Raw genomic sequence first — 13,355 nt, forward strand, 5'->3', positions numbered from 1 at the left:
GAATTTGTGTTGGGCCACATTCAAAGCCGTCCTGGGCTGCAGGTTGGATAAGCTTGGAGCTCGGTAAACCAAGCCTTCTGGGTCTGGGGTAAGGTCTGTGATGTTTTTGTTGCAATGTCTTGCACTCTGTGTCCCTCGGGGTGCTCCTTGTTCTCTCTTGGAGCCAGTCCCTGCTGCAGAATTTGTTCTGTAAACTTATACCTTGTATCCTAGATTTTATTTTCAATTTTTAAAGTTCACAAGTGAATTGAGCTATCATTTAATTTTTTTGTTAGTGTCTTTAGGTTTTGTGATCAAAACCACATTTACCTCATAAAAATCAATTGAGTTATATGCTGTTCTATTTTGGAATAGTTTTGGTAGTAACAACGGAGTAAATTGTTTTTAGAAAATTTAAGAAAATACTTAAGTGACTTCATTAGTACCATTTTGAAGGGGGGCATAAACTTTTTATAACTGTTTCTACTTCTGTGATTAGTTTATTTGTGCATTTGTATTCTCTGTTTTGCTATGACTCATTTTAGTGTTTAATACTTTAGCAGCTATCCATAGAGTATTGATAATGATAATTATTCATACATAGTTTAGAATATTATCATCCCTACTTAAAATAGTTGTTTCTTTCCATTGCTGATATCTTATTTCTCTCCCTGCATTTTATTATTTTTGATAAATTTGCTGTTTCTCCCTTTTATAATTTATCTCCCCATATTTTACTATTTTTAATAAATTTGCCAATTCTCCTTTTTTTGTTAATTGGAACATGTCCCCAACTTTATTAATTTTTAAAAAGCCAACTATTAATTTGATTTACCAACTCAATTTTTTTTTTCTTTTTTTTTTCAAGACAGAGTCTCTTGTTCTGTTGCCCAGGCTGGAGTGCAGTGAAGTGATCTTTGCTCACAGCAACCTCAGACTCCCAGGTTCTAGCGATTCTCCTGCCTCAGCCTCCTGAGTAGCTGGGACTACAGGCATGCACCTCCAAGCCTGGCCAATTTTTGTATTTTTAGTGGAGACAGGGTTTCACCATGTTGGGCAAGCTGGTCTTGAACTCCTGGCCTCAAGTGATCTGCCTGCCTCTGCCTCCCAAAGTGCTGGGATTATAGGCGTGAGTCATTGCACCCAGCCTCAACTCAACTTTATAAGCATTTTGTTCATTTATGTTGTTAGTTTTATTATTTTCATTTTACTATTCTCTTTTGACTTTTCACTTTAGCTTCTTAACAGATAAAGGCTTTGCTTTTATAGTGTTTTTTTTTTTCTTCCTTAATTTGGAAAAATGAGTGTTCTTCTAAGCACTGCTATGGGAGTACTCCATCAATTATAATACAGAAATATCATTTCAAAATATTCTGTAATATAGGGATTTTTTTCTTTTTTCTTTTCTTTTTTGATTCATTCAAATATTTATTGAGCAGCCAAGGAGACCCAAAAGTGATTAAAACATGGTCAGAGAGGTGAGGCAAATGCACAAGTAACAGAAAGCAAGGGGCTAGGTTCACAGAATCACAGCTGTCAAAAGAAAGTGCTTTAGGACATCAAGAGTGAGTTTGTTTCCAGCCTGGAAGGAGCATGGCTGGCATATCAGGAAAGGGGATTCGGATTAAAACAGAAGACTTCAGTCTGGATGGCTGATGATACTCAGCATGGACTGTATTTGTCTCTTTCCTCTGTCCCCATCTTTGGACTTAATTTTGCAGTATTGTCCAGGACTGTTCAATGTGCTTTTTCTATACTTGCTTGCATTTTAGCTTTAATGTCTTCTTTAGAACTAGGTCCTTTTTGGATTTTTAGGAGTTTTTTCCTGTTTTTTGAAGTATTCATGACCTTTTGATCTTGGTCTTGATAGTTTTGAGTCTTTTCCATTCTGGTTTGATTTTGGTGCATTTTTGGCTGGAGTGTCTTATATAGATTTCCTCACTGGAGCTTTTTCTTCAATTTCCTCATCAAAATTATCACCATCAGCAGCAGCAAGTTTTACATTTTTCTGTGGAAACTTGCCTCTATCTCCAGGGGAGGATTGCCTTCCAGACACATTAAGTACCTGAGTTTCACATCCCCCTCCTCTTCGTCTTCTCACTCTGCCTCTTCCTCCACAGCTGCTAAGTGCTGCCCACTAATATGCACTGGCCTTGATCCACACTCCAACTGTAATCCCATGGCTGATGGGATTTCAAAGCCCCCAAGGGAAGCCGTTGGCTGTACTGACATTTTCAAAGTTGCCAGTGTTACTTCAGTAGGACTGCCTTCATAATTCATTGCCTCTGCTTCAACAATGTGCAATTCATCTTTTACACAGCCCTTAAACTGACCGTTCTTAAAGATAACCGGAGCTCATTTTCATCGTTATCCACCCTAAACTGATCATCTTTGTCGGCCTTTAGTTCACAACCAAAAGATGATTCTGGGGCCACAGGGGGCTTGTCTTCATGTCCACTGAATCTTCCATGGAGTGGTGACGTACACTTCGGTGAGAGAGAAGGCAGAGGGAGATAAACAACTACTGCTCCAGAGAACAGCTGTGCAGGACGGAATCACACCAGGCACAGAATTATTTTCTTGATGTAGAAAGTGTTCAGGGACTTAACATTTTTTTACATGATGTGGAGATTTTATATTCTGCATGCATTGAAAAACTCTAGTTCACTGAGATGTGATTTATATATAATAAAAATTTACCTCTTCTAACCAAAGAGTTTAATAAGGTTTTACAAATGTGTAAAATTGTGTGGCAACTGGCTGGGCATGGTGGCTCACATCTGTAATTCCAGCACTTAGGGAGGCCGAGGTGGGCGAATCACAAGGTTGGGAGATCAACACCATCCTGGCCAATGTGGTGAAACCCCGTCTCTACTAAAAATACAAAAATTAGCCAGGCGTGGTGGTGCGCCCCTGTAATCCCAGCTACTCAGGAGAGTGAGGCAGGAGAATCGCTTGAACCCAGAAGGCAGAGGTTGTAGTGAGCTGAGATGATGCCACTGTACTCCAGCTTGGGTGACAGAGCGAGCCTCTATCTCAAAGAAAAAAAAAAAGGACAAAAATTTGCCGGGCGTGGCAGTGCACACCTGTAGTCCCAGCTACTCGGGAGGCTGAGGCAAGAGAATTGCTTGAACCCAGGAAGTAGAGGCTGCAGTGAGCCAAGGCACGCCACTGCATTCTAGTCTGGGTGACAGAGTGAGACTCCGTCTCAAAAAAAAAAAAAAAAAAAAATTTGTGGCAACCACCACCATCAAGACATAGAACGCTTACATCTCTGTATGAAGTTCCCCATGCCCCTTGGCGGTCAACCTCCTCTCCTACACCTGGCTCCTGGCATCGCTGGTCTGATTTCTGTCCCTATAGTTTTGACCATTTATGGAAAGTCATAGGAATGCAATCTTACAGCATGTAGTCATTTGCATCTGGCTTCTTTTGCTCAAAATCAGATTTTTTAGATCCATCCATGTGTTGCATGTATCACACAATGCTCTTTTTTTTTTTTTTAATTGTTGCATAGTATGCCATCGTGTAAACACACCACAGTTTCTTATCCATTCAGTTAGTGAACATTTGGGTTGTTTTCAGTTTTTGGCTATTATAAATAAAGCTGACATAAATCTGATTGAAATTTTAGTTTTTAATTTTATTGTTTTAATATGGTGAAATATTAGACTTTCTGACTTCTTTTTGTCTACCTTCATCCATAATATGGTAAATTTGTAAACATCCTTATATTCTTAAAAATGAAGTATATTCTATTCTACCTTTTGCCTCTCTCCATTGTCTAACTGATTGATTTTCTTGATCAACTCTGCAATGTCTTCTATTATTTTATTATTGATTGATTATTAACTTTCTGATTATTTCATATTGAGAGGCAACTGTGGTTATGAGAATGGGCTGTGGAGTTAGACTTGAGTCTCAGTCGTAGCTTCACCTATTACTAGCTGAGTTTTCTTGGCAAAGTCACTTAACTTTTTAAGGTCTTGGTTTCCTACCTGTGAAATGGGGAGAATGATAATAACAATACCTACTGCATGGAGTTGTGAGGATTAAATGAGACAATGTATGTAAAGTGCTCAGAGCGGTACCAGGCAGATGGAAAATCTCAAAACTGGTACATTTGGCTGTTTTTATATTGGAATAGTTAGGTCTATAATTTCAATCTATTCCTGTTTTTCTTGAATTTCAGATATTCATTTAATTGTATATGTTATGTTCATCTGTTGTTTGGGGCATATAATTCAGAATTGTTGAATTTTGCTTTCTTTAATTTACAGTTTACTATGCTTATTTAATGATGATTTCATCTCTCAATGCTGCTTTCTCTCCCTTCCTTCCTTCCTTCCTTTTTTTTTTTTTTTTTTTTTGAGATGGAGTCTCGCTCTGTCACTAGGCTGAAGTGCAATGGTGTGATCTTGGCTTACTTCATGCCAGTCTCCTGCCTCAGCCTCCCAAGTAGCTGGGACCACAGGCGCCCGCCACCACACCCAGCTAATGTTTTGTATTTTTAGTAGAGATGGGATTTCACCATGTTAGTCAGGATGGTCTTGATCTCCTGACCTCATGATCCACCCGCCTTGGCCTCCCAAAGTGCTGGGATTACAGGCATGAACCACTGTGCCCGGCTTTTTTTTTTTTTTTCAGACAGTGTCTCTTTCTGTTGCCCAGGCTGGAGTGCAGTGGCACAATCATGGCTCACTGCAGCCTCCAGCTCCTGGGCTCAAGCAAACCTCCTGCCTCAGCCACCCAAGTAGCTGGGATTATAGGCATATACTACCACATCTGGTTAATTAATTTTTTTTTTTGTAGCGATGGGGTCTCCCTATGTTGACCAGACTGGTCTTGAACTTCTGGGCTCAAGTGATCCTTTCACCTCAGCTTCCCAAAGTGCAGGGATCACAGGCATGAGCCACCGGTCCCGGCATCTCAATGCTTTCTACTATGATACTGGTGTTAACCATTAGGTACTTTTTAGGATTATGATTATTATTTTTATGGTTGTTACCAATATGCTTTTATAACTCTACTTTTATAATGTTCTTACAGTTTTGGGGCCTCCTAAGTCAAATGCCCACATGGGCCACGCAGACAGTACATATGTGAGTAGTAGGCTGAGGGAAAGGTAGTCAATGAATGGCTGATGGCCCCAGTTCCCATTGCAGCTCTGGACTCACTGCATTGCCTTTTAAAGCATCATGACTGTCGTCCACAGGCTGGCTGCATTTGCCACAACATGCCAATCTCTGTACCTGCCATAGATTTCCCCCTAATTTTTGTCTGTAAATTAAAAAAAAATTATACTTTGGTTGTGTCTGTTTTCACCAGCCAATTGTTGAGTTTATTATATTATACAGCCCACATTTTATGTGGGAGTATGATTACTTATTGTTACAATTAACCAGTTTGCACTATCTACCAAGTGTCACTAAATTTAGCTTAACTGTTGTTAGCGTTTAGTTTTACTTCTACCTTATGTGTTTTCTGTAGTGTATTTTCTTTAAAATTATCAATATACCCTTTAACATTTTAAAATTTCACTAATAATATGAGAATATGTTATGATTGTAAGAGATTCAGTACAGAAACTGCAGAGCCTAGAGCATGAATCATGAAAGCACCTCTCTTATTTCCTGTCCTCCACCCATTCTCACTTCCTTCTGAAGGGAAAAAATCACTGTCAACAACCTGGAGTATATTTCTGCTTCTCTCTTCTATACATTCCAAGTACATTTATATATATATAAAACTGTATCTACATGTATAGATATCTTTAACAAATAAATGATATATTCTATATACTGTTCTATGATATACTTTTTAAAAAAGCCTAAAATTATGTCTTATGTTATATACAACTCATCCTCTATAGAAGATGTGCAGTATTTCACAATATAAATGTTCCAAAACTTATTTTGCTTGTATGGGACTTTACATGGTCCCCAATTTTCTGGTATTACAAATGATGCAACAGCCAGTCTTGTGCATGCCTCTTTATATAGGAGGAACAGGTTCCTGTAAGTGGAAATGTTTAGTCACGTGGCGTGCATACTTAAGCCCACTGATAAATACTGCCAGATTACTCTTCAAGAAGGCTGAGTCCTTTGGGGTAGCACCAACAGCATGTGAGAGTATATATTTCTCACGCACTCCTAAAACATTAATCTTTTTGATCTTTATGATTTTGCCAATATCATGGGTAAAAAATGGTAAATTAAATGATTTAGTTTGCCTTAGTCTTCCCCTAAATATTAGTAGTTTGATCATTTTGCATGTTTAATGGTTTTCCTGGGGCTTACATTATATAGTTTTTCTTTAAACATTTTCAAGTATAATTTACAATAGGACAAAGCATTGATCTTAAGTGTCTACCTTAGTACATTTTTACAACTGAACACACCCCTCTAACCATCACCCAGATGAAGAAACTAAATATTAGTAGCATCCGGCTTGTGCACCCTCCCACCCATCATCCCTTTCAAGCATTGCTTTTTTTTTGTATTTTATATAAATAAAATTATACAATATGGCTTCTTTTTCTTAACATTATATTTGAGATATTCCTCCATATCATTTCATGTAGTTGTAGGCAATTTCTGCTCATTGCTGTCTAGTATTCTACGTGTAAATATATCATAATTTCCTTATCTATTCTTTTTCTCTCTTGTAGAGAGGGGGGGGGTTTCAATATGTTGTTCAGGCTGGCCTTGAACTACTGGCCTCAAGTGATCCTCCCACCTCGGCCTCCCAAAGCACTGGGATTACAGGCATGAACCACGGCACCCAGCCATTTCCTTATCTATTCTAGTGTTGATGGACATTTATGTTGTGTCTAGGTTTTGGCTATTATGACAACTGTTGCTATGAATCACAAGGTATAGGTTTTTGGGTAAAGTAAATTTTTGTTTCTTATGGGTACTTTGGAGTGAAATTACTAGGTCATTTGTTAAGTGTGCATTTAACTTTATAAGAAACTGTCAAACTGTTTTCCAAAGTATCTTTACCATTTTTTCACTCCCTTCTTCACTGAATGGGTTCCAGTTGCACTACATCTACTCAACATCTGGTGTTGTATTTTGTATTTTGCTCCTCTAATGAAGAGTGCAGTGGCATCTTCCTGTGATTTTAATGTGCATTTCTCTAATGTTTAATGACGTAGAACATTTTTTCATGTGCCTGTTTGCCATCTGCATACCCTCTTTGGTGAAGTATTTGTTAAGTAATTTGGTCATTAAAAAATAGGGTTGTTTTATTTCTTACTATTGATTTTTAAGAGTTCTTTATCTATTCTGGATACAAATTGTCAGATATGTGATTTGCAAATATTTTTTCCAAGTCTGAAGCTTATCTCTTCCTTGCCAAATTAACATTGTTAGAAGTTTTGTTGTCCCGTAAGAGTTTTAAATTCTTACGTACCCAAATTTGTCAGTCTATTTTTTTTTTTATGGCTTCCGTTGCTAGTGTATTGCTTCAGAAAGATTTCCTAAGGTTATATACGCCTACCTTTCTATTTACTACTGTGTAAAAAAACCAGTAAAACCTGCTAACACACACATTAAATTATACATTTCTCTGATTGAATATCTGTTTCTGTCTCTCAAACAATTAAAAAACTCTGCCATGTGCCTTTCTTTACTTTCTTTCCTCTGATGCTTTCCTCATTACCCCTCATGCGGTGAGGGATTCCGGATTGCTGTTATTCTGCATCATCTTTTAGGTTCATTTTTTGTTCCTGTTCTGTTTTCCTCTAGGCATGCTGTCTATACATCTGTTTCAGAAAGGGCTCATGAATCACAGACTTTCTGAGTCTTTGAATATTGGAAAATATTTATTTTTCTCTCATTCTTGAAAGATCAATTAATAATTATAAGTTTTAAATAATTTCAAGATATTGTTTTCTTGTCTTTCTGCTCCTAATATTACTAGTGAGAAATGCAATACCATCTGATTGACATGTGTTTATTTATTTGCTTATCTATCTATATGTTTATTTCTTTTCTTTTCTTTTTTTTTTTTTGAGACGGAGTCTCGCTCTGTCACCCAGGCTGGAGTGCAGTGGCCTGATCTCAGCTCATTGCAAGCTCCGCCTCCCGGGTTTGCTGAGGCTCCTGCCTCAGCCTCCCGAGTAGCTGGGACTACAGGCGCCCGCCACCTCGCCTGGCTAGTTTTTTGTATTTTTTTAGTAGAGACGGGGTTTCACTGGGTTAGCCAGGATGGTCTCTATCTCCTGACCTCGTGATCTGCCCATCTTGGCCTCCCAAAGTGCTGGGATTACAGGCTTGAGCCACCACGCCCGGCCGTTTTTTTATTTTCTTTGGAAGTTTTAGGATTTTGTTTTTATCTTTGATTTTCTGAAATGTCACCTCAGGATTCTAGATGTTGGTCTTCTTTTTTTTTTTCGTCTTTCTTGATACTTTACCTGCTCTTTCAATTTGAAAACATGTATTTTGAAAAACTTTTTCTGTTTATTTATTGGCATTATTCCTCATTCTTATTCAATCTTTTTTCCTATCTGCAACTCCTATTAGATAGATATAAATTATGTTGCTTCTGAAATTCCCAGTTGTTTAATTTTGTATATAAAATAAAATTAGGTTTATGTTTTATTTTGTAATTGACAAATACAAATTGTTTGCATTTACGGTATACAACATGATGTTTTGATACATATATACACTGTGAAATGATTAAATCAAGCTAATTAACGTTTTCACCACCACATATACTTACTTTTTGTGGTGATTTAAAATCTACTGTCTTAGCAGTTTTTGAGTATGTAATACAGGATTAACTGTAGTCACTACGCTGTGCAATAGAACTCCAGAACGTATTCCTCTTGTCTGACTAAAACTTCTTACCATTTGACCAACATCTCCCCATCCTGTCCCCACTGTCCCTACCTACTAGCCTCTGGTAATCTCCATTCTACTTTCTGCCTCTGTGAGTTCAATCTTTTTAGATAGAATCTAGGTTTCCTAGGTTCATAAAATCTGTAGGTAAGAAGGCTATAGGAGATTATCATGGATATTCTAACAAATGAGCTAGGCCAATGGAATAAATAAAAGGAATTTTTTTTTTGTAATTATTTGGCCAGTATAGACAGCATTAAGGTAATTGTACAATCTTATGGCTTTAACATTTGTTAATTCATATAACTGCTTAAATTATTTTCTTCAGTAAATTTAATTTTTATTGAAAATGACTCTGAAAGCCTTTTTTTGGAAGATGAAGTAGAATTGATGTGGAAGTCTAACCAGGTTCTGTTGCAAGTCTCAATGTTATATTTCTAATTTTTTACTCAGTTATATAATTTTATGAACAATTGGAATTTCTGAAAGTCTTTCCATGAATTTAGTCTCTTCTGATTCCATGATCAACATCATCAAAATGCAGTCCCTCAGCTATTTTCTAATATTCAAAGAGTAAGGAATTGATTGAGTTCAGGCATTGAATACCAGTATAGCTTAAGTGAAGAATTTACTGTGTTCACTATGTCTTGACAAATTGTCTTTAGTGTTACCCTGACCCATGTAATCCTCCTCCATGAACACGCTGAGAACCCTAGTTTCCTGGAAAGGACAATAATAATAGACAAAGTTTATTGAGTATTTATAGTGTGTCCAATACAGTGTTAATAACCTTATCTATTAATACATTGTCTCAATAATATATATATATCTTTTTTGAGACCGAGTCTCGCTTTGTCACCCAGGTTGGAGTGCAGTGGTGTGGTCTCGGCTCACTGCAATCTACACCTCCTAGGTACAAGCGATTCTCCTGTCTCAGCCTTCTGAGTAACTGGGATTCCAAGTACCTGCCTGTAATCCACGCCCAGCTAACTTTTGTATTTTTAGTAGAGATGGAGTTTTGCCATGTTGACCAGGCTGATCTTGAACTCCTGACCTCAGGTGATTCACCCGCCTCAACCCCCCAAAGTGCTGGAATTACAGGAGTGAGCCACCATGCCCGGCCTCAATAATCTTTAGGATGTAGATGTTACTATTATTATTATTCCCATTTTATAGATGAGAAGAGTGAGGACCTTGCATAGGGTCTCATGTCAATTAGTAGCAATCAGGACTCAAACCCAGATAGTGTTAAACATTATATTATACTGACAGGCATTGATAATACAGCAGGATCCAAACACTCTTTGAAATGAATATATGCCCTCAACATTTGCATAAATACATGGAGCTCCATTTGTAATTCCTTGAGCTGCTTGCAGTTCATTCTGTATAGACTTTGGAAGCCCTTTAAAGTAATGACTTTTTTTTTTTTTTGAGACAAGGTCTTACTCTGTTGTCCAGGCTGAAGTGCAGTGGTGCTGCGACAGCTCACTGCAGCATCGACCTGCCTGGGTCAAGTGACGCTCCTGCCTCAGCCTGATGGTTGCTCTGGCTGAACTTGAACTCCTGGGCTCATGGGCTCATGGGCTCTTCCTGCCTTGGCCTTCCAAAGTGTTGGGACCACAGGTGTGAGCCATCCTAATAATGACTTTATAATTTGGCTTCATTCCACACATATTCCCACTGCTCCCTGAAATGCTCCCTTACTGTTTTGCTGGGAATCTTGTTCTGATCTTCAAAATATAAACGCTCTTGGTTCTAGTGAATAATCATTACACTGATATGACAACCTGGATGACTTTTAAGCCATATATGGATGCATTTTGAATTAGATGTTCTCTCAAGCGGATTCCTCTTCCAGAATCCACAGTCTTGAGTCTGCCTTCATGCACTGGCAGCCCAGAATCCCTCAGGGGCTGGTGTGCATTTCCCATGCCTGCTGATCCTGCATATATACTTTGTAGAAAACACTTACAATTGCTCCTTTAGCTTCTGTGACTTAAAGTAGTTTTCCATTCTGGTGCCTCCTCCTAGATTATGATGTATGTTGAATTTAGCTCAGTAAAGGGCTCATTGGAAGAGTTTTTGTTGGGACTCTAATTTGTTTATTCAAGATAGAATGGAATGGAAGACCTCTTGGCACATGTCCCATGAAGCTGACTGGCTGGCAGTAGCTGTATTGAGCAAACAGTCCATTCAGGTTCTGGAGTGGAGACTGGATCCAATTGCTTATCGGGAGCTCTGGGAAGGCATGGGGCCCAATCTATTATTGTCACCAGAAAAGAAGCACATGAACTGCTTACTTTTGACTGTTCCTTAGGAATATTCAACGCGACGCCTTTATTAATATAAAGCTTCCCTGTGTTTCCTCCTCTCTGGTCACTGAATCTGCAGATGATGAAATGACAGGATGCCGACATTCAAAACCTGATTAACTCTGGGCAGAAGCACGGTCTAGAATGAGAGACAGAGTGAGTATGCTGCTAAATAGGCATGTATTGATCACAGGTAGAAAGGGCTGCCCATGGAACAGCAAGCCAGAGCCGCCGGTAATGAGTCCTGGGTCTCCTTTTCTCATCTCTTCCTCTGAAGGGCTCACCTCTCGAGGAGGGAGGGCTCACCTCTCACCCAGGCGATTGTGCTGGCCTCCAGCTGGGTCCCCAGCTTCCAGGCTGTCCCCCTTGGATCCGTCCTCTCTGTTCAGAGTCTTTTATCTCTGTGCTGATACCTAATACTTTGTCTACTCCCCATTTTGTGTTGCTCCCTACTTCCAAGCTCTTTAGTCTTCTTCTATAAATGAGTGAGGGCTCTTTGATGCCGAGGACTAGGTAGTTGCTCTGTGAAATGTGTTGAAGAAATGAATAAATGAATGAGAAGAGAAGGGGATGATTTTTCTGGGCAACACCCTCCATCAGTGGTTCTTGGTCTGGGGCCACATCTGAGCTACTTGTGGATGTTTTCAATAATATCTCAGTCAGGACTCCACCACAGCGAGGCAAGGACAGCTGTGTGTTTGAAACACTCCAGCTGATTCGAATGTGCATCTCTGTGTGGAACAGCTGCCGTAGATTGCTGGGTCTCAAACTTGATTGCACATTGGAATCATGTGGAAAGTGTGTTGAAACAGTTTTTTTTTTTTTTTGCCCCACCCCAGAGTTTCTGATTCAGTAGGCCTGGGGCAGGGCCCAGGAATTTACATTTCTGACCAGTTTCCCCACGATTACTGATATTGTAGGTCTGGGACCCACATTTTTAGAACCAACAACCAAGATTTTTCAACAGCTATAATGCTTTGTGTTACCAGTACTCAGTCTTTAGCTACATATTAAAATCATAATGGAAGCTTTCACAACATACTGTTGCCAGAATCTCACTGTAGCTAATTATAACCAAAATATGTGGGAGGAGCCCTGGGCGTCTTTCGTTTGTGCAATTTCCCCATGTGATTCTCAAGCACAATGAGGTATAAGAAATGCTGCTCTAGATCTTGGCTACTGAAAGCATGGTCCTGTGACTGGCAGCGCTGGCACTATCATTGTTTGGGAGCTTGTTAAAAACGTAGAATCTCAGGCCTCACCCTGGACATACTGAATCTGCATTTTAACAAGACATATAGGCAACAAAGTTTGAGAAGCACTGCTCTTGAGAGTTCTGTTCATCTCCTACGCTCAAAGAATGATTTGTTTCTTATCTTCAATATTAGAGTGCAAATTCCCTCAGGAGAGGCTTCTTGATTAATTCATCCTCAAGTCCAGAGCACCTAACACAGTGCCTTTTCTCATACAGAGGTGCTCAATAAATATTTTTGAATGAACAGATTTTCCTGTGAGCGTTATCTCCAAGGTACATACACACTTTTCTTCTTCCCACCATCTGCTCTGCCTCCCGCTACCTTCCAGGTAACATAAACCTCACGTTGTCATATCACTTTCATCACCTCCTGGTAGACTTTGAATGTTTTCACCCTCTGAATCTTATGTTGGAATGTGATCCCCAGAATTGGAGGTAGGGCCTAGTGGTGGCTGTTTGGGTCATGAGGGAGGATCCCTCATGAATGGCCTGGTGCCTTCCTCATGGGAATGAGTGAGTTCTTGCTGTTAGTTTAGAATTTAAAAGAGCCTGGCACCTCCTTCCCTCTCTCTTGCTCCCCGCTTTTGCCATGTGACATGCCTGCTCCCACCTTGCCTTCTACCATGAGTGAAAGCTTCATGAAGCCTCACTAGAAGCCAACTACGCCAGCGCCAGGCAGAAATGTGAGCCAAATAAACCTCTTTTCTTTACCAATTCCTCAGCCTCAGGTATTCATTTATAGCAATGCAAAACAATCTAACACACCCCCAAACCTAACACCATTAAAAAAAATATCTCATGGGTAGTAATCATTTCAGACTTGCTTGATATTTCAAGAAAAAACAATCTGGACTCTTCAGGCTCCATTTTTCTAGAACACGTTGCTACCCAAAGGTTTGCTGTGTGGGCCAAGGCTTTGGTTTCATCTGCTTTCACATAATGGAAGTTAACATTCTT

General features: G+C 39.2%; 1 long non-coding RNA gene across 2 annotated transcripts; it reads right to left on the reverse strand.

Moving 5' to 3' along the window:
- Window positions 1–1,381: 1,381 nt before the first annotated feature.
- Window positions 1,382–13,355, reverse strand: LOC108543082 (uncharacterized). Of its 2 annotated transcripts, XR_001889454.1 has the most exons (4): window positions 12,680–13,329; window positions 10,536–11,665; window positions 9,500–9,548; window positions 1,382–2,519 (listed from the first exon to the last, which is right to left on the reverse strand). It is a non-coding gene; the product is annotated as an uncharacterized LOC108543082 (long non-coding RNA). The 2 variants fall into 2 exon arrangements; XR_001889453.1 differs by lacking the exons at window positions 1,382–2,519; window positions 9,500–9,548 and having other exon boundaries at window positions 10,074–11,665; window positions 12,680–13,355.

The sequence above is a fragment of the Rhinopithecus bieti genome, unplaced genomic scaffold (assembly GCF_001698545.2).
Source record: "Rhinopithecus bieti isolate Rb0 unplaced genomic scaffold, ASM169854v2 scaffold_23460, whole genome shotgun sequence".
NCBI classification, from domain to species: Eukaryota; Metazoa; Chordata; class Mammalia; order Primates; family Cercopithecidae; genus Rhinopithecus; species Rhinopithecus bieti.